This window comes from Manis javanica, chromosome 4 (assembly GCF_040802235.1).
Source record: "Manis javanica isolate MJ-LG chromosome 4, MJ_LKY, whole genome shotgun sequence".
Taxonomy (NCBI): domain Eukaryota; kingdom Metazoa; phylum Chordata; class Mammalia; order Pholidota; family Manidae; genus Manis; species Manis javanica.
The window spans coordinates 165134078-165147326 of NC_133159.1; the positions used below are offsets into that span (position 1 = coordinate 165134078).

The window sequence follows — 13249 nt, forward strand, 5'->3', positions numbered from 1 at the left end:
CAGACACAAGGTTCACGGGGTGCTGGATATTAGAGAAACGGAAAAGCAAAACCTGTGGGCAGTTGCCCGCAACTGGTGCCCCTGAGACAAAAGAAAAGCGAGTGCTTTCTGCAAGTCTTAAAGAGACAGGGACCCCATAGATGGATGAAGTTGTCCTGGCACACTTAGCCAGCAGCTGGGAATCCTGGGGAAACTTAGGTGCCCTAAATCCTGGGGAGGCAGTGCAGCTCTGAAGCCCCTCATGGCACTAAGCAACCTGCCAGTCGTTCCTCCAACTGGTGTGAACTCCGACACACCGGCCCAGTAGCGGGAGAGTGGCAGTGCGTGCCAGGGATGGCGGTGCCAGAAGGGACTGGGAGCAGATACATGTGCCAACGGTGCAGGAGGGGACCAGGAAAGGCTTGTGCGAGCCCGCAGCAGTGCAACCGAACAGCCCAGGCATGGCTCGCGCACACCAACAGCAGTGGAGCCAGAGGAGCCCGGTAGAGAACCGCGCGCACCTGCAGCAGAGCCAGAGGGAGCAGGCGCACTCCCAGCAGCTGACCAGAATCCCAGCCCAAGGCACAGCTGCCCAGGGCAGACCCAAAGGCCACTGCTGGCACAGAGCTGCCTGGCAGGGGAGCTGCTAGCACGGAGGAGCACACCTGGCGTGCCTGCCACTCCTCGCAGGGCTCCGTGCTGCTCTGACAGAGACCCTGCCCACAGCAGCTTAGGGGACTCACCCGGTGGCTGCTCCAGGAGTGCAGGTAACCATCAAAGGCAGTGGGGAAGGGCAAGGGAACCAGCAAGCAGGAAAGGACTTTCTTCTCCCAGCTGATACACCCGCAAGCTGCCTACAGCCACTGCTATCACCATGAAAAGGCAAATAGATTTAGTCCAGTCCAAGATAGTTCAAACAACACCTGAGAAAGGATCTGCAGAGGCAGACCTAACGAGTCTCCCTGAAAAAGAATTCAAAATAAAGTCATAAACATGCTGACAGAGCTGCAGAGAAATATGCAAGAGCTAAGGGATGAAGTCCGCAGGGAGATTACAAACGTCCAGAGGGAGATTACAGAAGTGAAACAAACTCTGGAAGGATTTATAAGCAGAATAGATTAGATGCAAGAGGCCATAGATGGAATAGAAACCAGAGAACAGGAACGCATAGAAGCTGATGCAGAGAGAGATAAAAGGATCTCCAGGAATGAAACAATATTAAGAGAACTGTGTGACCAATCCAAAAGGAACAATATCTGCATTATAGGGGTACCAGAGGAAGAAGAGAGAGAAAAAGGGATAGAAAGTGTCTTTGAAGAAATAATTGCTGAGAACTTCCCCATACTGGGGGAAGAAATAGTTGCTCAGACTATGGAGGCACACAGAACTCCTGAGACACGGGACCCAAAGAGGACAACAGCAAGACACATAATAATTAAAATGGCAAAGATCAAGGACAAGGACAGAGTATTAAAGGCAGCCAGAGAGAGAAAAAAGGTCACCTACAAAGGAAAACACATGAGGCTATCATCAGGCTTCTCAACAGAAACCTTACAGGCTGGAAGAGAATGGCATGATATATTTAATGCAATGAAACAGAAGGGCCTTGAACCAAGGATACTGTATCCAGCATGATTATCATTTAAATATGAAGGAGGGATTAAACAATTCCCAGACAAGCAAAAGTTGAGGGAATTTGCCTCCCACAAACCACCTCTACAGGGTATTTTAGAGGGACTGCTCTAGATGGGAGCACTTCTAAGACTAAATAGATGTCACCAGAGAAAATAAAAACACAGCAAAGAAAGCAGACCAACCAAATACTAACTAAAGGCAAAAAATAAAATCAACTACCCACAAAAGCAGTTAAAGGAAGCACAAAAGAGCACAGAATAAAACAACCAACATATAAAGAACGGAGGAGGAGGAATACGAAGGAAGAAAAATAAAGAATGACCAGACAGTGTTTAAATTAGCTCAATAAGTGAGTTAAGTTAGAAGATACTAAAGAGGCTAACCTTGAACCTTTGGCAACCACAAATCTAAAGCCTGCAATGGCAATAAGTACATATCTTTCAATAATCACCCTAAATGTAAATGGACTGAATGCACCAATCAAAAGACACAGAATAATAGAATGGATAAAAAAGCAAGACCCATCTCTATGCTGCTTACAAGAGACTCACTCAAACTCAAAGACTATAGGAACAAAGAAAGACAGAAGGAACAAAACAGCAGCAGAATCATAGAACCTAAGAATGGACTAACAGTTACCAAAGGGAAAGGGACTGGGGAGAAAGGGAGGGAAGGGAGGGATAAGGGTGGGGAAAAAGAAAGGGGACATTATGATTAGCATGTATAATGTTGGGGGGGGTGGCATGGGGAGGGCTGTGCAACACAGAAGACAAGTGATGATTCTACAGCATCTTACTACACTGATGGACAGTACTGTAATGGGGTTTGTGGGGGGGGTTTGGTGAAGGGGGGACCCTAGTAAACATAATATTCTTCATGTAACTGTAGATTAATAACAACAAAATTAATTAATTCATTAATTTAAAAAATAAAATAAAATAAAATAAAAAAGGTAGGGAGTCAGTAGTTGAGAATTCTTCTGGGACCACAGTAATGCATATTATTTAACAACTGGCTGATAAAAATATAGCTGTACCCAAACATGTGACAAAAAATTTTGCACCAGTCCACAGATAAACAAGTGTGATCTACAATCTGTTACACAAACGGAAATAAAACTAAAAGATGACTGTTAATTATATATAAATACATACAAAGTGAGAGTATAACTATCCATAACACAACCTCCATACTTGAATTACCCCTCAACTGGCTTTAAAGTATATCACAGAAACTGCTAGTTCAAACTAGATTATCTGCAGCACAGCAGAAAGCTGAGTCCCCAAGTCTGGCCATTCTTGTCAGACTCTACTAAGCCTTTCCTTCCTATATATTTGTCTTTACTCAACCATTAATTCAAGTATCTCACCAATTTCTAGGTGCCAGACCCTGATTCAGCAAGAAAAATGAAAAAAACAGAAGATAGTCTGCATTCAAGGAGTTCTAAATCCATGAGATGAGATAAATTATAAGAAGGAAGTATACAGTAAGAGAGGTAAAAACAGCAGGGTGGTTAAAGTCTGAGACTAGTCTGAAATACCTGAAAGCTACTTCTCTGACTTGCTAGCTATGTGAACTGAGTAAGTTTTTCACCTGTAAAATGAGGATAATAGAACCTACCTAATAGGAGTTTTTATGAGATAATACCCAACAGAGAAAATAAGCACTGTGTATTATTTACTGCTATTACTAGTTAAGAGTGCTATTTACTGAAATATGACCAAAGTGCTATGGGAAAATGAAGCAGTTAACTGCCTAGGGAAGATTATCAGAGATGTTATCAAAACTGAGGCTTGAAGAATTAGTAGGAATCCAGACAGGTAAGAGCATATGCAAAAACAGTAATAAAATAGCCTAGCATGTCCAGAAAACAATTACGAACAAACTACAGAGAAACAGGACAAAGAGAAAAAGAGAAAGGATAAAAATAAAGAATGACCAGACAGTCTTTAAAATAGCTCAATGAGTGAGTTACAATGGCATCAGATGCTTAAGAGTCTTAAAAGCCTAGTGAATTTACACAAGACAATCAGGAACCACAAGAAAAGGCACACCTTAGGAAAGATCAAGGTTCAAATCTAAGTTTACTGTGAAATGGATCAAAGACCTGAAGGTAAATCATGAAACCATATAAACTCTTAGAAGAAAGCATAGGCAAAAATCTCTTTAAATGTAAACGAGCAACTTTTTTTCTGAACACATCTGCTAGGGCAAGGGAAACAAAAGCAAAAAATGAACAAATGGGACTACGCCAAAACTAACAGGCTTTCTGTACAGCAAAGTATACCATCAGTAGAACAAAAAGGCATCCTACAGTATGGGAGAATATATTTCATAAACAAAACAAGGGTTAACATCCAAAATATATAAAGAACTCACAAGCCTCAACAACCAAAAAGCAAATAACCCGATAAAAAAATGGGGCCAAGAATATGAACCGACACTTCTCCAAAGAAGAAATTCATGTTGGCCAATAGGCACATGTAAGATTCTCCCTCATCGCTAATTATCAGAAAAATGCAAATTTAAAACCACAATGAGATACCACTTCACACCAGTTAGGATGGCCAACATCAAAAAGACAAGGAACAACAAATGCTGGCGAGGATGTGGAGGAAAGGGGAACCCTCCTACACTGTTGGTGGGAATGTGAACTAGTTCAACGATTGTAGAAAGCAATATGGAGGTTTCTCAAAAAAAACTAAAAACAGAAATACCATTTGACCCAGGAATCCCACTCCTAGGAATTTACCCAAAGGAAACAAAATCTCAGATTCAAAAAAACCTATGCACCCCTATGTTTACTGCAGCACTATTCACAATAGTCAAGACATAGAAGCAACCTAAATGTCCATCAGTAGATGAATGGATAAAGAAGATGTGGTACATATACACAACGGAATATTATTCAGCCATAAGAAAACAAATCCTACCATTTGCAACAACATGGATGGAGCTAGACAGTATTAGTTAGGCTCAGTGAAATAAGTCTACACGGAGAAAGACAAGTACCAAATGATTTCCCTCATTTGTGGAGTATAAACAATGAAGCAAAACTGGAGGAACAAAACAGCAGCAGACTCACCGACTTCCCAAGAAGAGACTAATGGTTACCAAAGGGGAAGGGTGGGGGGAGAGTGGGTGGGGAGGGAGGGAGAAAGGGATTGAGAGGTATTATGATTGGTACACATGGTGTGTTGGGGGGGGTCACAGGGAAGACAGTGTAGCACAGAGAAGACAAGTAGTGACTCTGTGGCATCTTACTACGTTGAATGGACAGTGACTTCAATGCGGTATGGAGAGGACTTGATAATATGGGTGAATATAGTAACCAAAATGTTCTCATGGTGAAATCTTCATAAGAGTGTATATCAGTGATACCTTAATAATAAAAAAATCTAAGTTTACTGTGTAGCCTCAATTTCTCTTGAGTCTCAGTTTTCTCATCTGTAAAATGAGGGATACCTATTATCTGGTTTGGATGGTGACTGGGATTATTTAAATATCTCCAAAATGCCCTGGTGTAGGGCCTGGCATGTAATACTTAAACAGCAGCTGATGAGTATCATCACTATATGGTGATAGTAGTCAACTTTTGATGCTGGAATAGTCAAGGATAAGTTCATAGGACCCTAGTTTGACAATGTCTACTAGACGTGCCATTCTCCTGTCCCATCTACTCTTTTACTGAAACAAATGAACAAAACAGACTGATTTTATATTCTCTTCTTATATTTTATGATGCATTCTAACAGATGGATGCTCAAAAATATATTTGGGAAACAGAATGAATTGTCTGGTATACCTGTTCTTAGTGAAACGGCCAGCATGAAGTCATAAACAGCCAATTAAGTTTATTTAATACTGAGATGTTTCCAGAAGCATACCAACAATTTCCTACCAGTTAGCTTAGCTGGTAGAAAATGCAATGCTTTCCCTACCTGTACACAATACCAACACTCCCCTCTGCAAAAAAAAGCCCACTTCAAAAGAAATCAGAAGATAAAAGTTCAAAAACTCAGCTTAGTAACTGGGCCTCAGTTACTTCATCTATAAAATAGAGAGTTACTACCTATTCTATTTACCTCGCTGAGTTACTAGAAGCATTAGATAAGAATGTATATAACGGCACTTTAATAAGTACACAACTATATAGTATTATCATTCTGACATCCAGTTAGATGATTTTACAACATCCTGGAGTCTCAGTTCCTAACTTCCTTCCCTATAATGATCCTGTCCTCCATTCTCCCTTAGCCTTTTAACTCTCATGGTCAATACCAACCATCTCAATCCTTCTATAATCTCTATTTCAAACACTGTGCTCTGCAACCACAACCTTCTACCTTTCCAGTTCATTTCTTCTAGCACCTCCAAAATTCTTAAACCCCATCAGAACCTACAATCCACTGATCTAATTTTTCACTCCATTCCCCTACCCCTCCACCCCAAAGTCCTCACCAAGTTTAAAATTACATAGTCCATTATTACAATCACTCCCTTGTCCCCACTCACATTAACTCTGGTTAGTGGAGACTGGGTATCACAGTTTTAACAGTATGTATAGCACATTTAATACAACTGTATCCAAATTAATCTTCCTGTAAGAAAAACTGCATTGATATTTACCCCATTTAAATACCTTAAACAGTTAGTACATTCCTACTTAGAACATTAAAATAAAACTTATCTTTGTAGCCCTAGATTTCACTTTTTCCCTATGCCCAATGGCTTGTATAATCATTGTCCTGAAAAAATCAAGAGCTTCAGTTGGAGCTATTTTCTCCAAATGAGTATCTCCCATTCCTTTCCTTTGCAAGGATGCAATCCCATCTTTCAAGATCCAGCTTAAAAGCTGATTTCTTCTTAAAGGCACGTCCAATCATCCCACTTTGAGGGTTTTCTCCTTTCCTTACAATTTTGCATTTACTAACTATATGATCCATCTGATAATTATGCTGGTGAGGAACAAATTATTGTTACTTTTATTCTCTAGAACAAAAGCTCCTTGAAAAACACTACTTCTTAACCAACTCCCACCACCAACGTACTCAATATATATGTCTTAGTACAACCACTATTCCAATATTGTTTTATTTAACAATCCTTCCAAAAATTAGTTTGTTTTCTAGAAAATATTCTGAAGGTATATATACCCCTTGGCATCTCTTGTGCAGATAGTACCTTAAAGTAGTATGAAACCAATTAAATTTTCAACTACTTCTGCCCTTTCTTTTAGGGTAACTGGCAAATTTTACTCATAGCAACAAGAGAAATTACTGATTCTACAGCATACAATCCACAAGCATCAGCATTATTTTCTTCAATAGTCAACACCCACATTAACAAGTTAATTTCTTGTTTTATCAATACTGCCTCAAAAAGGATGAAAAGTTCTCTCTACTCCCTCAACTCTGAAAAAACTGTTAACATGAACAGTTAAGATATGAGTACTGACTTTTCCAACAATCATTACTTAAAACCAGTCACAAAACATGACCAATGACTGATTTTTTTCCTTTTTTTATTAAGGTATCATTGATATACAATCTCATAAAGGTTTCACACGAGCAAAACTGAGGCTATTACGTTCACCCATATTATCAAGTCCCCCCTACACACCCCACTGAAGTCACTGTCCAGCAGCATAGTAAGAAGCTACAGAGCCAATGACTGTTTTTCTATTACAACTTAACACATGGAGAGCTGTTTTATATTTCAATTTTATAAACTACAGAGATAAGTTGAAATTCCTTTTTGAAATCAATGTAATTGCCAAAAGAGTGGCAAGAACAACAAATAATTGGAACTTCATGAGATGAGACCAATTGTAATACACCTCTGGTTGCTTGCGTGACACCCATAAGATTTATCTTACCTCAACAACGTCAGTAAAAAGAATAACTAAGGCAAGTAACAGGAAATGCCTGTTTTGATCCTAACTTTAATTTCTTACTATCTATAGTCCTTACTAAAACATTATGTGCTCTTAACCTATGTACAGTGCCAAAGCAACTTCAACTTTTTCTTCATCCATTCCTAAATTAGGTGTAAAATGCTAAATGTATTTGTTAAATCCCAAAGAAATAAGCCTGACAGTACAGTATATTCTGTCTTTCACCATGGGCATATTTAAGTTTTTGCACTAATACAATATGCATTAAGTACATTTGGTTAGAATTCCACAGTTAAATGGTCAATTCACTTCTTATAACTGAAAGATCACTGCAACATCTTCTGGTATTCACTGCAATATCTAATCAATGCCTTCTTTCAGTATTTATGGTGGTCTTTTGTAATTCCTTTGGTAATTACCATGAGTCAGCTTTCACTTAATACTAAATGGGAATGCTAATATGAAGAAAGAATTAATATCACACACACAAGCAAAAGAACCAAGTTGTTTCAGGGAATAAATTTTAACAGAATTGAAGAACTCAAGCTGGAATCCATTTTCATTAATAAAATAGTAGAAACTTACTGGTTTACAAGAAAAAAATGAAACTTCTACATGGGTTTCAAATTCAAGATCTCATGAACCTGTTCTTTTCAGAAAATGGTAATACTGACCACATCAAGACAACAGTCTTTTTTTCATTTTGCCATGTACCCAAATAAATGAACATGTATCTCAGCTATGAAGCAGCACAATCAGGACAGCTAATTATATATGTGCTTTAATAAATTTTTAAGTCACAAATTTTAGTTTAGATTATGTAACTTATCATAAAGACCTGAGAAAATGATAATCCCTCTGCAGTACTCTAATGAGAATTATGTGACACACTCAGAATGAAAGGAAAGAATATAACAGGGACACCTATTTTGCTCTAATGCTGCAGCACTAGAACAGCCCTGTAATAATCAGCCTTACAGTATATTTGGATCTGTTTCTTCTTGGTCCCCACGCCCACTTTGAAAACAGTGCATCATCACATGAAGTCCCATGATCACAGTCTTGCCAACCCCATTCTCCCTTCAATACAACGTATACATTTTTCTCCTGTGACATTATTCCTTGACATGTTCCAAGTTTTTAAGAGCCTTTTGCCTTAGATACATACCCTGTACCCTTTAGATCACCACTAGGTAGCCCTCCCTTATACTGACCTTATTTGGTCACTCTTGATCCCCAGAACATGTAGTAACCAACAATTTTATATTTGCTAATGATCATGTCAATTCATCATCATTTTGAAACCTATACATCATTATTTTGAAACCTTGTTCCAATCCCTTCCACCTATCATAATATGCATGGGAAAGGGAAGAGCAATGATTTTGCCTTGTTTCAGCAATCCAAGCAAAGGTGACACTGACTTTCATAGCTAGTAGCATCTCAGGCAGATAATGGGAGAGAGACCCAGTTAACAGAGATTAGAACACCTGCTAATGTGTCTTCTCTGGCATGTCTGCAATAGAATGCCAACTCTATTACAGTACCACACAGAAAATTTACTAACATGCTTCTGTGACCTGAATATTTTTAAACTGTAAACTTCCTCACTTAAGATCTTAAGATTTATCACATCCTGGTCACATACATGAAACACAGAGAGAAATCCTACAAACATACTACATAAAAGTAATACATGACTTGCTTATTGCTATTTACCATTATGAATACTTACACAGATTTTAAAAGTTCTTGGGTACTTTTTATATTTTTATTATGACCTTTACAGTAATATTTGTTTCTCCCATTACTTCACCATTCCTTGATCTATCATCACAGCTCCTTTTTATCAGAACTCTAATGAAGACATTCAGAACAAGAAAGAATGGAAGACAAAGTACTTTAAGTCACCAGTTCTCTGCAGTTACAGAAGCTGAAGAACATTTCCTCACTAGCATTCAGCTACATCACCATTAACAGCTGCACAGCCAATAATGCTAAACAGTGTATCTTAACACTTTAGAGCTGTACATCACTGTACAAATAAAACTTTCTTTAGTGAACATATAATTCAAAGTGCTAAATAATCTCTATCTTAAGTTATCCTATGTATTTTCCAGTTTTTGTGTGTAACATTTCAATCTATCAACAAACATGCCTTAATCTGGTAAATGTAGGCAGAAATCATGTCTCATTCAGAAATTCAGGTCAGATTCTTGAAGCAGTTAAAACTCTTAAGACATTTAAAAAAAAATAAATACTTCAGCCTATTTCACAAAGCTTTCCAAAGATCAAATATCACTTTCAAAGGCTACACAGAAGAATGTCTTAGCTGAAACAGTTAACAATATATGCTCTTTGACACAGTGTAACTAATGATGGTCAGAAACCTCCCCAGAAGCCCTTGGAAGATGAACCCAAAACAAATCTGAACAGAACAGAGTAAAAACTGTTAACTGTCACACCTCTCTAAAAACTCATTAATTCTTTGTGACCTATAAGTTTATCCTCCATATTTGATAACTGAACTACAGTTATATAAAAACATAATTGCAAGCAGAGATAATGGTCAGGAGCACAGCTTCAAGAGTCAAAGTACTAGAGTCTGAATCCAGGCTCTGCCAGTTAGAAACTGTGTGTACTTGGCCAAGTTATTTAAAACTCTGTGCCTCAGCTGACTCCTTCGAAAATGGGAGTAACAGTACCTACTCAAGGGGTAATTGTGAAGATTATGAGATAATACACATAAAGCCTGCAGAACAGTACCTGTTTATTATTATAATGAAGTCATTAAAAAATTTTTAATGTACACTCCTGATAATGATCACTCTTTCTATTCGGAAGTGTTTCGAGTGGCATAATACAGTTAAACTCCTCACTGTATTATACAAAACACATCTGAAAGCTTAGGTGTTCACCAATCTAACAGTGTACCCAATTCTGACTCAGTTCAAGAGACAGTATTAAAACTCCAAAATTTGAACTTAATGGTAAATTGGCAAAGAATAAAATTCTATAATTCTAAATTATCTTGCCAAATAAAAGGCAAAGAAAATGATAGTCATCTAGAACTTACCAGAGAAGATTGCCCCCCCAAAATTCCAGTGCTATAAGAAGATCTGTTTTAAAACAACAGGATTTATGCACTGTGTTTGGAAACCTACTTAGGGTTTGTTTTCAAGTGTACTCAGTGACTTCACCTCATTTGTCACTTAAAACCTTAAAAAGAGGCCACAGTTAATTTTTAATGACCTGACCTTAAAAAATGTTTTAGATACACTACACACAGAAGCATCCTATTACTTCTCTCCAAAAACTTTAAATCAAAGGACTCTGATAAAAATCAATTTGTATTTTCCCTTTATTAAAACATCCAGAAAAAACTACTACTCGAGTATTTTTAAATGAATGTTTTTTAGAACTATTAGTACAATAATTTAGAAAAGCTTTAAACATACTGTCTGAAAGTCTGTCATTCCCAATATCCTATTGACACACAGTATTAGGACAACTGAATTTAAAAAGCCAACATTTTCCTGGCTGGCCCAATGCAGCAGGAGTTGGTTATTACAACACATATGCATTATCTTCAAAGGAATACCCAGCAACTTGAAGCAAGTTTTACATAAACCCCAACTAAAGCATTGATTGGAAAAGTCATCTTATTTGAAAAGGTAGACTTACTCAATTTTTTCAAGTAACAGCATTTATACTCTGTTACCCAGTTTTCAAAATCTTTCAAGACCCTGCAAATCCTGTTTAAGCCTGCTAAAATTCCATGGTTGACAGCCATTTTCCCTCAAAACTTAATTGTCCAGATTACCTATTTTCAATTTTATTAGGTCACCTTGAAATTCTCTCTTCCATAAAGCACGTAAGGGTTTTAGTTATAAACATGTCTCTAAAAATTAACCAATAAAGCCCACACATTTTGCAGCCTACTCATGTTTTAAAATGCTCGCTAAAAAAACCACCTTTATCGGGGACCAAATACCTAAAATGAACTGCTTCAAAATTCCCTGGACCTGCATTATACCCTTTATACACCTTGAGATCCTGTATTATGCTGCAGCTATACAGCAGACGCACGATCACAAGGTTTTCAACAGCCTCCAGATCCCTTACTGCTGCAAAACTTCTGATAAACCTTCCATGCAGTAGATCATTAACAGTGCTGGTTTAACTGCTTTACCTGTTTATTTACCAACCCAATCATCTCAGGGAATTCAAACTGCCTTCTGAAACTTATCTAGAGTATTCCTGTGTTCTTTTGAGGAAGATCTGCACCTGGAAAAAACTTTTGAGTTTTAGTGTTCATTCTCTGGTCCAAATTCCTGTTTCCAGGATACGCGGTAGTAATGCAGTGGTTTCTTTGAGACTCTAAGACTGTATTTTACCCTAGCAATAGCCAACCTCTACTAAATCCCTTTTAGGTGGCCGAGATTGCTGCGGATTATAATGCTCAACAGGAAGGTTTTTTAAACATCCGAAAGACGAGTTATTCGAATTCAGGCCTTAATTTTTTCCTAAATAATACTTGTCATCACAAGGACATGTTTCCATACATTTGCAACTTAAGAAAGTAAAAAATCAAGCTTTTGGCACTATTTATCACAGCTTAAAAAGTCCATCACCATCACGCTTTTTCTTTCGAAGTAGGATTTCAGACAAAGCTTCCATCAACCATAGTCCTGTAACATGCTTTCCAAGCCAACTGACGGCCTGCTAACAGCAACATTTACACCCGGGGAAATCTTTACAGTTGACTAATCAAGAAGGCGTCTGATAACCAAAGCACCCTTTCTCGAGGAAATGTAAGAAGCAACAACTAAAGGGATTTATTACAGTGAGGAAAGAAGGACTCTCCAAGCAGGGCCATGGAGCAAAATTCAGGGGTTCGGAAGCCCTGGTCTCAGCAACACTGGCCCCAAGGCCTCCCCACCCAGCCCGCTATCCCCCCGGGAGCCAGCCCTGCACCTCCATAGGCCCGGCAGACCAGAGGGGAGCACCTCCCCCACCCCACGCAGCGGCCAGGCTCGAGTTCCGAAACCTGAAGCCCAAACAGGCCAAAGCCGCAAACGCGGCAGCGTGAGTTTAAAAGGTATGAAAACACAGGGTGAGAGGAGATGCGGCCTCGCCTCAAGCTGGGAGGCCCCCTGAGGAATCCGAGGCGGGAGAAGAGCGAGCCGGTTGATAAGCCGGAACAGTCTGGAAGAAAAAGAGAGCTGGGAGCGGGGGATGAGGAGGTTCCTGCTCGGCCAGCGCCTTCTCCGGGTCCTCGGCGACGCCCCTGTTTACCTGAAAGTCTCGGTCCTCGTTGAAGCGGGAGAAGCGATCCGCCATTTTGCCTCCCTCACTCCTCTCAGGACGACGCTCTCCGGCTAGCTCCTTCCCTCCCGCGACACCCGCCCCCTCGCTCCCCTCCTCTGTTCCCCGCCTCCTCCCACGCCCACCCGGTGCGCACAGGCCGGGAAAGGAGGATGCGCGTCCAGAACGGAGCCCAGCGGACGCAGGCGCCTTTCGGCCCTGGAGGCGGGACATTCCTCCACGCCCCGCCCTCCTCTCTCAGCCTAGTGCGACCCCCGGCGGCCGCGCGTGCGCGCTAGTGCTGGACAGCTGCGAGCGCTTCCGGAGAGAAAGGTGACACGGGGCGCACTGCGTGTGTGTATGGATGTGTTCCACCTGCTCTCTTCCCGGAATGCATTATCTTTTTTTGCCCTCTTGCGTCACTCTGTATGC

The 13249-nt window shown here is 39.8% G+C and overlaps 1 long non-coding RNA gene across 8 annotated transcripts in view; it reads right to left on the reverse strand.

Moving 5' to 3' along the window:
• LOC140849286 (uncharacterized) overlaps window positions 1–12965 on the reverse strand; it is a 38999-nt gene extending 26034 nt beyond the window's left edge. For 5 of the 8 annotated variants that reach the window (XR_012131007.1, XR_012131006.1, XR_012131005.1 and 2 more), the window contains exon 1: window positions 12809–12965. This is a non-coding gene — a long non-coding RNA (uncharacterized lncRNA). The remainder of the gene's footprint in view (window positions 1–12808) is intronic. The other 3 variants (XR_012131001.1, XR_012131003.1, XR_012131002.1) reach the window with 1 other exon arrangement.
• Between the last annotated feature and the right edge of the window lie 284 nt (window positions 12966–13249).